This window comes from Rhinopithecus bieti, unplaced genomic scaffold (assembly GCF_001698545.2).
Source record: "Rhinopithecus bieti isolate Rb0 unplaced genomic scaffold, ASM169854v2 scaffold_75975, whole genome shotgun sequence".
Classification (NCBI taxonomy): domain Eukaryota; kingdom Metazoa; phylum Chordata; class Mammalia; order Primates; family Cercopithecidae; genus Rhinopithecus; species Rhinopithecus bieti.
Window position 1 is genome coordinate 662860 of NW_016828707.1, and position 13024 is coordinate 675883.

A 13024-nucleotide genomic window follows, 5' to 3' on the forward strand; every position below is an offset into this window, starting at 1 on the left:
CGCCGCCGCCGCCGCTCGGACGACAGCAGCAGCAGCCACAGCAGTAGCCGCCAGCGGCGCTGCACTCAACAAAGGTCGTAGGAGCTGCGGCCCAGACGCCCGGGCTTGACCGCTGCGAAGGCCAACCCCGGGAAAGGGGTATGTTCTGTTTTGTGGTTTTTCTTTCAGACGCTACTAAAGGATGTTGGGGATGCTTCTGACTATTATGAAGGCCAAAAGGCCTGTTGACTGGGGCTACTTTTAACCCTTTCCTATTTGTTGAGAATGCAGCCGTGTGACAGTAACTGAACATTGGTCTAAAGTCTTTCCAAAAGGTCAGGGTTCACAAGAACATCTGCTCAAATTCATGACCCTGAGGCATATGAAGACCCCAGACTTTGATGACCTCCTGGCAGCATTTGACATCCCAGATACGGTCGATCCTAAAGCAGCTACTGAGTCTGGACACAATGACCATGAAAAGCCGCATGAAGCAGAACGCTCAGGGAGACGATGACTCCCACGCACCATCATCTTCCGACGTGGGTGTCAGTGTTATCATCAAGAATGTTGGGAACATCCACTTGGTCGAGGGCAGGGAGAAAGACGGCCATAACCCCACTGGCGATGGCCTACATAATGGATTTCTCACAGCGTCCTCCCTCGACAGTCACAGTAAAGATGGAGTGAAGTCCTTGAAAGGAGACGTGCCTGCCCCTAAGGTGACTCTGAAAGACTTGACGTTCAGTCAGTTTAGCCCGATCTTCAGTGCTGAAGAGTTTGATGACGATGAGAAGACGGAGGTGGATGACCCCCTGACAAGGAGGACGTGTTAAGCTGCAGGTCCAACGTGTTGACAGGGTCGGCTCCCCGGCAGGGCTACGATACGCTGAAGGCACTTGGAGGGGAAAACTCCAGCAAAACGGGGCTCTCTACATCAGGCAATATGGAGAAAAACAAAGTTGTTAAGAGAGAAGCAGAAGCCAAATCTATAAAGCTGAGTGTTTATGAACCTTTTAAAGTCAGAAAAGCAGAGGATAAATTGAAAGAATGCTGGAAAACAGAGTCCTGGATGGGAAGCCGAGCTCCAACAAGAATGACACCGGCCTCCCTGGTGTTGTGCCATGAAGACAAAGTCATCCTGCATTGCTGCCATCGCAACTCTCAGCCCTAAAAAGGCGGCTTCAGACTCCTGCAAAGAACCAGTGGCCAATTTGAGGGAATCCTCCCTGTTACCAAAAGAAGTAAACGACAGTCGGAGAGCAGCCGACAAGTCTCCTGAATCCCAGAATCTCATCGAGTGGACCAAAAAAAAAAAAAAAAAAAAAACCACCCCTAAAGCAACTGGATAGTCCCAGAAGCATCTCAAGTGAGAACAGCAGCAAGGGCTCCCCGTCCTCTCCTGCAAGGTCCACACCAGCAATCCCCAAAGTTCGCATAAAAACCATTAAGACATCTTCTGGGGAAATCAAGACGACAGTGACCAGGGTATTGCCAGAAGTGGATCTTGACTCTGGGAAGAAACCTTCCGAGCAGATGGAGTCCCCGATAGCCTCTGTGACATCCATTCTTTCGTCTCTAGCATCTGTCGCTGTCTTTTCCTCTCCCCGCAGGGTGCCTCTCCAGTCCGTGGTCATGACCACGTGGTCAGTTTCCCCTGCAGAGCTCACCCCCAAACAGGTCACAATCAAGCCTGTGGCTGCTGTTTTCCTCCCAGTGTCCACTGTGAAGACGGTAGAATCCCAAGTCATTAATTTGAAGCTCGCTAACAACACCACGGTGAAAGTCAGGGTCATATCTGCTGCCTCTGTCCTGAGCACCAGCAGTGCCATCATTAAAGCCGCCAATGCCATCCAGCAGTAAACTGTCATGGTGCTGGCATCCAGCCTGGCCAACGCCAAACTCGTGCCAAAGACTGTGCACCTTGCCAACCTTAACCTTTTGCCTCAGGGTGCCCAGGCCACCTCTGAACTCCACCAAGTGCTAACCAAACCTCAGCAACAAATAAAGCAGGCAATAATCAACTCAGCAGCCTCTCAACCCCCCAAAAATGTGTCTCAAGTCCAGGTGATGTCGTCCTTGCAGAGTTCTGTGATGGAAGCTTTCAACAAGGTGCTGAGCAGTGTCAATCCAGCCCCTGTTTACATCCCAAACCTCAGTCCTTCCGCCAATGCAGGGATCACATTACCGACACGTGGGTACAAGTGCTTGGAGTGTGGGGACTCCTTTGCACTTGAAAAGAGTCTGACTCAGCACTCCGATAGACGGAGCATGCGCATCGAAGTAACGTGCAACCATTGTACAAAGAACCTCGTTTTTTACAACAAATGCAGCCTCCCTTCCCATGCCCATGGGCATAAGGAGAAAGGGATGGTAATGCAACGTTCCCACTTAATTTTAAAGCCAGTCCCAGCAGATCAAATGATAGTTTCTCCATCAAGCAATACTTCCACTTCAACTTCCACTCTTTAGAGCCCTGTGGGAGCCGGCACACACACTCTCACAAAAATTCAGTCTGGCATAACTGGGACAGTCATATCGGCTCCTTCAAGCACTTCCATCACCCCAGCCATGCCTCTAGTTGAAGGCCCCTCCAAACTGTGTAGACATAGTCTACAATGTTTGGAGTGTAATGAAGTCTTCTAGGACGAGACATCACTGGCTACACATTTCCAGCAGGCTGCAGATCCAAGTGGACAAAAGACTTGCACCATCTGCCAGATGCTGCTTCCAATCCGGTGCCCTTATGTATCACACCAGAGAATCCGTCAGCACAAATCTCCCTACACCTGCCCTGAGTGCAGGTGCCTTCTGCAGTTCTGTGCATTTCCAGACCCATGTCACTGAGAACTGTCTGCACTACACAGGAAGAGTTGGTTTTCGATGTGTGCATTGCAATGTTGTGTACTCTGATGTGGCTGCTCTGAAGTCTCGCATTCAAGGTTCTCACTGTGAAGTCTTCTACAAGTGTCCTATTTGTCCAATGGCGTTTAAGTCTGCCCCAAGCACACATTCCCACGCCTACCTTCAGCATCGTGGCATCAAGATAGGAGAACCAAAAATAATATGTAAGTGTTCCATGTGCGACACTGTGTTCACCCTGCAAACCCTGCTGTATCGCCACTTTGACCAACACATTGAAAACCAGAAGTCATCTGTTTTCAAGTGTCCAGACTGTTCTCTTTTATATGCATAGAAGCAACTTATGATGGACCATATCAAGTCTATGCATGGCACATTGAAAAGTATTGAAGGGCCTCCAAATTTGGGTTTAAACTTGCCTTTGAGCATTAAGCCTGCAACTCAAAATTCAGCAAATCAGAACAAAGAGGACACGAAATCCATGACTGGGAAAGAGAAATTGGAAAAAAAATCTCCATCTCTTGTGAAAAATTCGATGGAAACCAAGAAAGTGGCCAGTCCTGGGTGGACGTGTTGGGAGTGTGACCGCCTGTTCACGCAGAGAGATGTGTACATATCCCACGTGAGGAAGGAGCATGGGAAGCAAGTGAAGAAGCACCCCTGCCACCAGTGTGACAAGCCTTTCAGCTCATCCCACAGCCTGTGCCGGCACAACCGGATCACGCACAAAGGCATCAGGAAAGTGTATGTCTGCTCACACTGCCCAGACTCCAGACGTACCTTTGCCAACCGGTTGATGCGGAAGAAGCACGTCCAGCTGAAGCATGGCATCAAGGNACCAAGTGCTAACCAAACCTCAGCAACAAATAAAGCAGGCAATAATCAACTCAGCAGCCTCTCAACCCCCCAAAATGTGTCTCAAGTCCAGGTGATGTCGTCCTTGCAGAGTTCTGTGATGGAAGCTTTCAACAAGGTGCTGAGCAGTGTCAATCCAGCCCCTGTTTACATCCCAAACCTCAGTCCTTCCGCCAATGCAGGGATCACATTACCGACACGTGGGTACAAGTGCTTGGAGTGTGGGGACTCCTTTGCACTTGAAAAGAGTCTGACTCAGCACTCCGATAGACGGAGCATGCGCATCGAAGTAACGTGCAACCATTGTACAAAGAACCTCGTTTTTTACAACAAATGCAGCCTCCCTTCCCATGCCCATGGGCATAAGGAGAAAGGGATGGTAATGCAACGTTCCCACTTAATTTTAAAGCCAGTCCCAGCAGATCAAATGATAGTTTCTCCATCAAGCAATACTTCCACTTCAACTTCCACTCTTTAGAGCCCTGTGGGAGCCGGCACACACACTCTCACAAAATTCAGTCTGGCATAACTGGGACAGTCATATCGGCTCCTTCAAGCACTTCCATCACCCCAGCCATGCCTCTAGTTGAAGGCCCCTCCAAACTGTGTAGACATAGTCTACAATGTTTGGAGTGTAATGAAGTCTTCTAGGACGAGACATCACTGGCTACACATTTCCAGCAGGCTGCAGATCCAAGTGGACAAAAGACTTGCACCATCTGCCAGATGCTGCTTCCAATCCGGTGCCCTTATGTATCACACCAGAGAATCCGTCAGCACAAATCTCCCTACACCTGCCCTGAGTGCAGGTGCCTTCTGCAGTTCTGTGCATTTCCAGACCCATGTCACTGAGAACTGTCTGCACTACACAGGAAGAGTTGGTTTTCGATGTGTGCATTGCAATGTTGTGTACTCTGATGTGGCTGCTCTGAAGTCTCGCATTCAAGGTTCTCACTGTGAAGTCTTCTACAAGTGTCCTATTTGTCCAATGGCGTTTAAGTCTGCCCCAAGCACACATTCCCACGCCTACCTTCAGCATCGTGGCATCAAGATAGGAGAACCAAAATAATATGTAAGTGTTCCATGTGCGACACTGTGTTCACCCTGCAAACCCTGCTGTATCGCCACTTTGACCAACACATTGAAAACCAGAAGTCATCTGTTTTCAAGTGTCCAGACTGTTCTCTTTTATATGCATAGAAGCAACTTATGATGGACCATATCAAGTCTATGCATGGCACATTGAAAAGTATTGAAGGGCCTCCAAATTTGGGTTTAAACTTGCCTTTGAGCATTAAGCCTGCAACTCAAAATTCAGCAAATCAGAACAAAGAGGACACGAAATCCATGACTGGGAAAGAGAAATTGGAAAAAAAATCTCCATCTCTTGTGAAAATTCGATGGAAACCAAGAAAGTGGCCAGTCCTGGGTGGACGTGTTGGGAGTGTGACCGCCTGTTCACGCAGAGAGATGTGTACATATCCCACGTGAGGAAGGAGCATGGGAAGCAAGTGAAGAAGCACCCCTGCCACCAGTGTGACAAGCCTTTCAGCTCATCTCCACAGCCTGTGCCGGCACAACCGGATCAACGCACAAAGGCATCAGGAAAGGTGTATGTCTGCTCACACTGCCCAGACTCCAGACGTACCTTTGCCAACCGGTTGATGCGGAAGAAGCACGTCCAGCTGAAGCATGGCATCAAGGACCCTGACCTGAAAGAAATGAGACGCCACCAATGAAGAGGAAGCAGAAATAAAAGAAGACACCAAGGTCCCCAGTCCCAAGTGGAAGCTGAAAAAGCTGGTTCTGGAGTTCAGGCCTCCCAGAGGAGCAATCATTCAACCACCAAAAAAGCTGAAAATCTATGTTTTTAAGGTCCACAAGTGTGCCCTGTGTGGCTTCTGATTTGTTTTTTCTAAGACCACCAGAGTGGGCACAAAAGAACCAGTGAGTAGGCAAGGGTAGGAGCAAAACTGCAAATTTATTCTTTGGTCACCCAGCTTCAGGGAAGTAGGTGGGTAGGGAGAGGTCTGTCAGCCTCCGGCAAAGGAGGCCAAGAGAGTCGCGCGGTGGAGCCCTCGGACGGAGTTCCTACAGTCCCCACGGGGCGTCTGCCGGGAGCGGCTTTTCTAGGAGTGGAAGGGCAATAGGCCGGGCACGGGCGTGTCGGGGGGCGTTCGGTAGGTGCGACCAGGTAAATCTTGGTCTCTTCGGATTGATGTCACCTGGCGCATGCCCGGTTGGTCTGCACCTTCCTGGGCGCCGGCTGCATTTTCGTGGACGCGGGAAAAGTTGGTGATGAAGAACCCGGAAGTGCACCATCTTGCCTCCATTAGTCCAAACAGCTTCTCCACTGAAAACCTGCTGCAGTTCCATGAACACATCTCTCAGCACAAATCGGATGGTTCTTCCTACCAGTGCCGGAAGTGTAGTCTCTGCTACACGTGTCACATCTCTCTGTCCAGGCACTTCTTCATAGTACACAGGTTAAGGGAACCTCAGCCAGTGTCCAAGCAAAATGGGGCTGGGGATGATAACTAACAGGAGAACAAACCCAGCCATGAGGAAGAATCCCCCGATGGCACCATGTCAGACAGAAAGTGCAAAGTGTGCTCAAAAACCTTTGAAACTGAAGCTGCCTTAAATAGTCAACATGCGGACACACGGCATGGCCTTCATCAAATCCAAAAGGATGAGCTCAGCTGAGAAATAGCCACAGATGCTCCATGGGGAAAAATCCCTGTCCACATTGGAATAAAAAAGACATTTTTGTTACAAAAAGTTTGCAGTATAATAGAGTTAACGGTATATGTTGCAACATAGTCTCTTTCAACGTACCTTCCTTCAGCTCGTGGTATATATCCTCGGTAAGTATTAAAACAGTATTTGAGTTTAAAAGAGTTTGTATATATTTAAATGAATAACTTTTTATACTATTTGTTACATGTTTATGTCAGTATTTAGTGGAAAACCATCTGAGTTGCTTTGGGTTAGAATTTTTCTTTTTGTACCGTTTCTTTAAAACAGTGTTCTTAGTAACAGGGGCAGTTCCTGAATTCAAATAAACTATTTTGTATGTTTGGATTTTGAATGGGTTAACAAATTACAGGCTAAAATAATGCCTTTTTTAGTGTTTTTAATTTTTAGAATTCACTACATAAATTGTAAGTAATTGTGGGTCTCAAAAACACTAGGAACTTTTAAGTGTCTTAGCACTTCCTCAATGTGTCTGCCCTGAGGGAGTGAGTTCACATTTGAGACAACTGCACTCCAGTAGGGGCGTGCCTTTGCCTTCAGGCCACACCGAAGGGTGTTTAAAGCAGCCTTGAAGGTCACTCCTTTCCCAGCCGTGAATAAAAACTGAAGCCAGGAATCTAATAAGGAATGCTGATTTCCTCAATTCCATTTTGAGGAATGGGGAAAACTATTCAAAAGAAAAAAATGGGACTAGTTTTCTGGGCAGATCTGCAAGGCTGGCTTTAAGAGCACAGGGAGGGAAAATAATGAAAGGGCTGGACTACTATAAAAGTTACAAATACGTAGTTAGACCAATAGATTTATATAGTCATATTTTTGTCATGTAATTTATTAACTATTACAGAAACACAACTAAGAATATCAAGCATTTCTCTGGCTCTTGACAGAAAAAAAATCAGTAGACTTAACCCTTTACTGTCAAAAGAGTTAGTGTTTCCTGTTCTGGATGCTACTGCCAAACGTTCTGGTGCTTAGAGTCAGGATGGACAACCTCAACCACCGACTTATCAATGCAACTGCCTGTGTATTGCAATTGGCCGTTACCTTAAGCGCTGAGCCACCCGGGTTTAGTTCAGCCATTTCAAGAGTATATTTAATGCCGGTAATTCTGCTTTATTAAAATGCAGCAGAGATACTCTTCTGTCCCTTCTGTTTATAGTTCTCTGAGAGAGTTCTATTTTTTGGTTTTGTTTTGTGTTTTCTTTTGCATTTTATACCTTGTATTTATCCCTGAACATGTTTTGTACTTTTTTTTTTTTAAGAAAAGGAATTCTTTTGTGTATATATAGATACTTGCATGATATATTGTAGTCAACGTTCAGTTCCTCGAAAGGTCTTGCTGCTGTCGGGTGTTAAGCACTCCATCCATCATAACTGTATGAAACACATTTCATATGTAAATAAACATGGGACATTTGGCCCTTGAAAAAAAAAATTCTCATTTTACAAAAGGGGAAATTGAGACCCAGAGACTGGCCCAAGCTTATGCCATTAACTCATGGCAGACTTGGAACTAGAACCAGGGACTCCTGGCCGCCACTCCCATGTTCTTGCCCCTGACACCAGACCATGTGAGAAATGTTGTCAATCAGCACACATTCTTCACAGGATTCATAGGGAAAGATTTGAAGACTCTTTCCTCTTCAGAGTAGTCCTAACTCTTCCATTTCCTTGTGGTATGTTTCCATAGTCAGTTATTCATTGTGTTCTAACCCTCAGCAGGTATCCAGAGAGAGTATGTTTCTAACAAACTGATTTTCATTTTAGTAAAAGAAATTTTAAAATGAAACTACGAAAGAAAAGAAAGTAGGAGTCTCTTTCAAGGGAGCCTCCCTGATCAGTGATTTGGAGCCGGGGTTCTGACACATGTGGACGTAGTGCTAAGGCAGTGGCGATTCCTGCAGAAAATTCTGCCGTGGATGTGCTTAAGGCTCTGACACGCTTCCAAAGAACTCCTACGGAATTCTTGAAACATTTGGATGGAATTTTTGCAAAGTAGCCTCGTGGAATCTTTTATAAGCCCGCCCGTAAGTCCTGCTGCACTTCCTTCGGTTGCTCCTAAAATGTTCATGTCATCTGTGCTTCCTTCTCGTAGAATTTTTCCACAAGTCTGAGGGAATGTTCATAGAAGACCTATGGAGTTCTCAATGAATTTTCATGAAAATCTCTCAGAGTTGCCATGTGATCCTTAATGAATTCTCACAGAAACAGCATGGAATTCTTACTTGGAAGAGTCCCCCAGCTTCTATGGAATTCTTAACTAACCCTCATGGCATGCTAATAAAATTCCAAAGACATGTTCACAGAACTTGCATTAAATTATCTTAGAAACCACAGAAAGGACTCCAAGAAAATGTGCAGAATTCCTTGGGAACAAAAACCAACGAGTCTCCAAACTATCAAGGATAAGACGGGTCCAGTCCTCGGGGTCACTTTGTCCTAGGATTCTTAGAGTGGGTGTCTTCACTGAATGTGATGAGAAGGCAGGCGCAGATGTGTCTCAAGCTGTAACTTCTGATTTGAGCAGCAGGGAAGGAGCAGGTCCTCTCGGCGTAAGATGAGGCATTTTCTCATCAAATATTTTCCCATCCCACTTTGTACTGTCACACGCCAAAGCCAGGTCCACACAGGGTCTAGCAGCAGTTGAACGGAGTGTCTCCATCCAGTCCTTTATGTTATTAATCTATCCCCTGCCCCTCCCTTTGGAGCCTCGGGCTGTCCGTGGATGTTCTCCCAATCATTAATTAAGCCCGAGTCAATTAAGAGCCCTGGATGCTGGCACATTATGGGCACCATCTATTGATGTAACATAATTCTTTTCAGGTTAGAATCCATGCAGGGCTGGATTTTCATTGAACCCACCCCAGAGCCTGCTGTTACAGGACAATACCCTGGGTTTTGCAAGCCTGGCCTCCACAGAAACTGGATCCCAAGGGGCTCGGCATGGGGGACAGTACTGCCACACAAAGGAGATGCCCTGGGAGGTCAGGGAGGCAGCCAGGCAGCGCTACCCTGCCTTCAGCACACAAGTATCTGCCAAGGCCTGGCCTGCTCTGAGCCGGCCTGGCCCTGTCCCAAACTCTGGGCCTGGGAGCCGAGGCCCGACAAGCTGGTTAAGGCCGCCAGTACAGAGGGTCTTTGGCCTTCATGCCTGGTTTGCTGAGCAGCCCTGGATGAGCCTCTGGAGCTCTGTGAGCTCTTCTCCACTCTTAGCTGGGCAGACTCCAGCTGGTTCCTTAGGACTCAACTCATGACAGCTGCTCCCCAGGGAAGCCCCGGGTAAGCTCAGTGGCCCTGCTTCATGCTTTCAGGGCCCCTGGCATGAATCACAACTCAAGCTCATTAAGTGTGGGATGAATCACTTAGGGGCTGGGCTCCCAGCAGGGCAGAGACTCTGCCTTTTTTATTGCCGACTCCACAGTGCCAAGGCCGTGCACGGCACACATGGGGGTGCGAGAGATGCTTGTTGAATGAATGAATGATGACAATCCCAACAATGCCATGATAATCATAAGAATAGTGGCTAACGCTTAGGGAGTACTTTCTATGCCTGGCACTAGTCTAAGTCTTTCCATGCATTAAATGCATTTAAGGAAAGAATGAATACACTTGGAATGCCCTGGTGTGGAATATTTATAAGCATAAATTAATGCTAAGTACCTACTACGTGTCAAGTACTGCACTTGGCACTTTTTCCTTTTTATAATTCAAGGTTGAATTTGCTGGATGAGTTTCTTTTCAGGCGGCCGGGCAGCCTGTGGCTAGTTTCTGAGGACATGTGTGGTTCTGAAATCAATGAGAATCCAGAGTCAAAATCAATATCAATGACAGTCCCAAGTTCCCTACCTTGTTTTATGCTTTAATGCTTACATCAGGTCCCTGGGACACCCCAAGCTGCGAGGGAAGCTGGAAAGGGAGGACTCCATCTTTGCAGCCTCTGTGGTGGAGGGTGGGCCAGAAAGAAGCCGTACTGTTGGGAGAGCCCTGGGTCAGTGGCTGCTGCAATCCTGGGAAGAGACGAGGGTGTGACCTCTGGCCTTAGAGGCAGCAGGGCCGGCTGCCCAGCCTCTCTAAGCCTGGGCTTGCCTCCTTTGCAGGAGGAAGGAAGCTGTGCTAATGGTACCAACTCCAGATCCTGGAGTAATGCAGACGCTCAACACTTCTTCCTGCCTTCGCGATGGTTACCACACCCACCTGTTACCTGGACTTAATGTCCTTAATCATTCTCTTTCAATGGCCTCAACTTTTAAATACTCTAATCTCATCCCAAGCAATAATATCAATGAAATCACAGTTTGGATGTGTGTGGAAAAGACCTCAGTCTTTCCACAATAATCGCTCTCCCCTTCTTCCCTGTGGAAGAACTTCTTATTTCTTTGCTGGCCACAGAGTAGCTTGGAATAAAGGTTCCCTGTCCTGGCTTCTCTTAGAAGGAAAAGTGTGGGTTTTTTGTTTTGTAAATGTTTTAGAGATGTGGTCTTGCTATGTTTCCCAGGTTGGTCTCAAACTCCTGGCCTCAAGTGATCCTCCAGCCTTGGCCTCCCAAAGTGTTTGAATTACAGTCATGAGCCACCATATCCATCTCACTAAGTGTGGTTTTATAGCATGTCCTCACCAGTGGGATGTAAGTGTGAGTTAAAAGAGAGGAATGTATCTTTCTCCTTTCCTGTTCTCCTTGCTGCTGTCTGGAATATGGGCATGATAGCCAGAGCAGCAGCAGCCAAATTAGACCATGAGGTGACCTTGAGAGTGGAAGCCCTGCATAGCAGAGCAACAAAATAGAAAGAGATGGTCCTTGATCTTGTGGCATGCTGTAGTAGTCTGTTTTCATCTGGCTATAAAGAACTACCTGAGACTGTGAAATTTGTGAAGAAAAGAAGTTTAATTGACTCACAGTTCTGCAGGCTAAACAGGAAACATGACTAGGAGGCTTCAGGAAAGTTACAATCATAGCAGAAGGCAAAGGTGAAGTAAGGCATGTCTTACCATGCGGCAGGAGAGAGAGACAGTGAAGGACGAAGTGCCACTTTTAAACCACCAGATCCCATGAGAACTCACTCACCATTGTGAAAACAGCATGGGGGAAACCACCCCCATAATTGAATCACCTCCCACCAGGCCCTCCCTCAACACATAGAGATTACAATTTGAGATGAGATTTGGGTGGAAATGCAGCTCCAAATCATGTCATTCTACTGCTGTCCCCGTCCCCTCCCAAATCTCATGTTCTTTTCACATTTCAAAACACAATCATGCCTTCCCAACAGTCCCCCAAAGTGTTAACTCATTTCAGCATTAACCCAAAAGTCCAAGTCCAAAGTCTCATCTGAGACAAGGCAAGTCTTTTCCACCTATGAGCCTGTAAAATAAAAAGTAAGTCAGTTACTTCCAAGATGCAATGGGGTTACAGGAATTGGGTAAATCTTCCAGTTCCAAATGGGAGAAATTGGCCAAAACAAAGGGACTACAGGCCCCATGCAAGTCAGAAACTCAGCAAGGCAGTCATTAAATCTTAAAGCTCTGAAATGATCTCCTTTAACTCCATGTCTCACATCCACGGCATGCTGATGCAAGGGGTGGGCTCACAAGGCCTTGGGCAGCTCCACTTCTGTGGCTTTGTGGAGTACAGACCCTGAGGCTGCTTTCACAGGTTGGCATTTAGTGCCTGTGGTTTTTCCAGATGCATGGTGCAAGCTGTCAGTGAATCTACCATTCTGGGGTCTGAAGGATCATGACCCTCTTCTCACAGCTCCACTAGGCAGTGCACTAGTGGTGAGTCTGTGTGGGGGCTCCAATCCCACATTTCCCCCTCTGCACTGTCCTAGTAGAAGTTCTCCATGAGGGCTCCACCCCTGCAGCAGACTTCTGCCTGGGCATCTAGTTGTTTCCATACATCTTCTGAAATCTAGGAAGAGGCTCTCAAACCTTAACTCTTGCATTCTGTGCACCTGCAGGGCCAACACCACATGAAAGCCACCAAGGCTTAGGGCTTGTACCCTCTGAAACAATAGCCGAAGCTGTACCTTGGCTCCTTTTAGCCATGGCTGGAGCTGGAGCAGCTGGGAAAAAGGGCACAGTGTCCTGAGGCTGTATAGAACAGTGGGGCCCTGGGCTTGGCCCAGGATGCCATTTTTTCCTCCTAGGCCTCTAGGTGTTTGATGGAAGAGGCTGCCATGAAGGTCTCTGAAATGCTCTGGAGACATTTTTCTCATTGTCTTGGCTATTAACATTAGGCTTCTCTTTACTTATGAAAATTTCTGCAGCCAGTGGCTCGAATTTCTCCCCAGAAAGTTGGTTTTTCTTTTCTAGCACATGGTCAAGCCTCAAATTTTCCAAACTTTTATGCTCTGCTTCCCTTTTAAACATAAGTTCCAATATCAGATTATCTTTGTGAAAGCATATGAGTATATACTTTTAGAAAAAGGTTACCTCTTGAATGTTGTGCTGCCTAGAAATTTCTTCCACCAGATGCCCTAAATCATCTCTCTAGAGTTCCACAGATCTCTAGGGCAGGGGCAAAATGCTCCCAGTCTCTTTGCTAAAGCATAGCAGAAGTGACCTTTACTCCAGT

General features: G+C 47.0%; 1 pseudogene; it reads left to right on the forward strand.

Moving 5' to 3' along the window:
* The first annotated feature begins 346 nt into the window (after positions 1 to 346).
* LOC108523801 (zinc finger protein 532-like) lies at positions 347 to 6409 on the forward strand (annotated as a pseudogene).
* The last annotated feature ends 6615 nt before the right edge of the window (positions 6410 to 13024 follow it).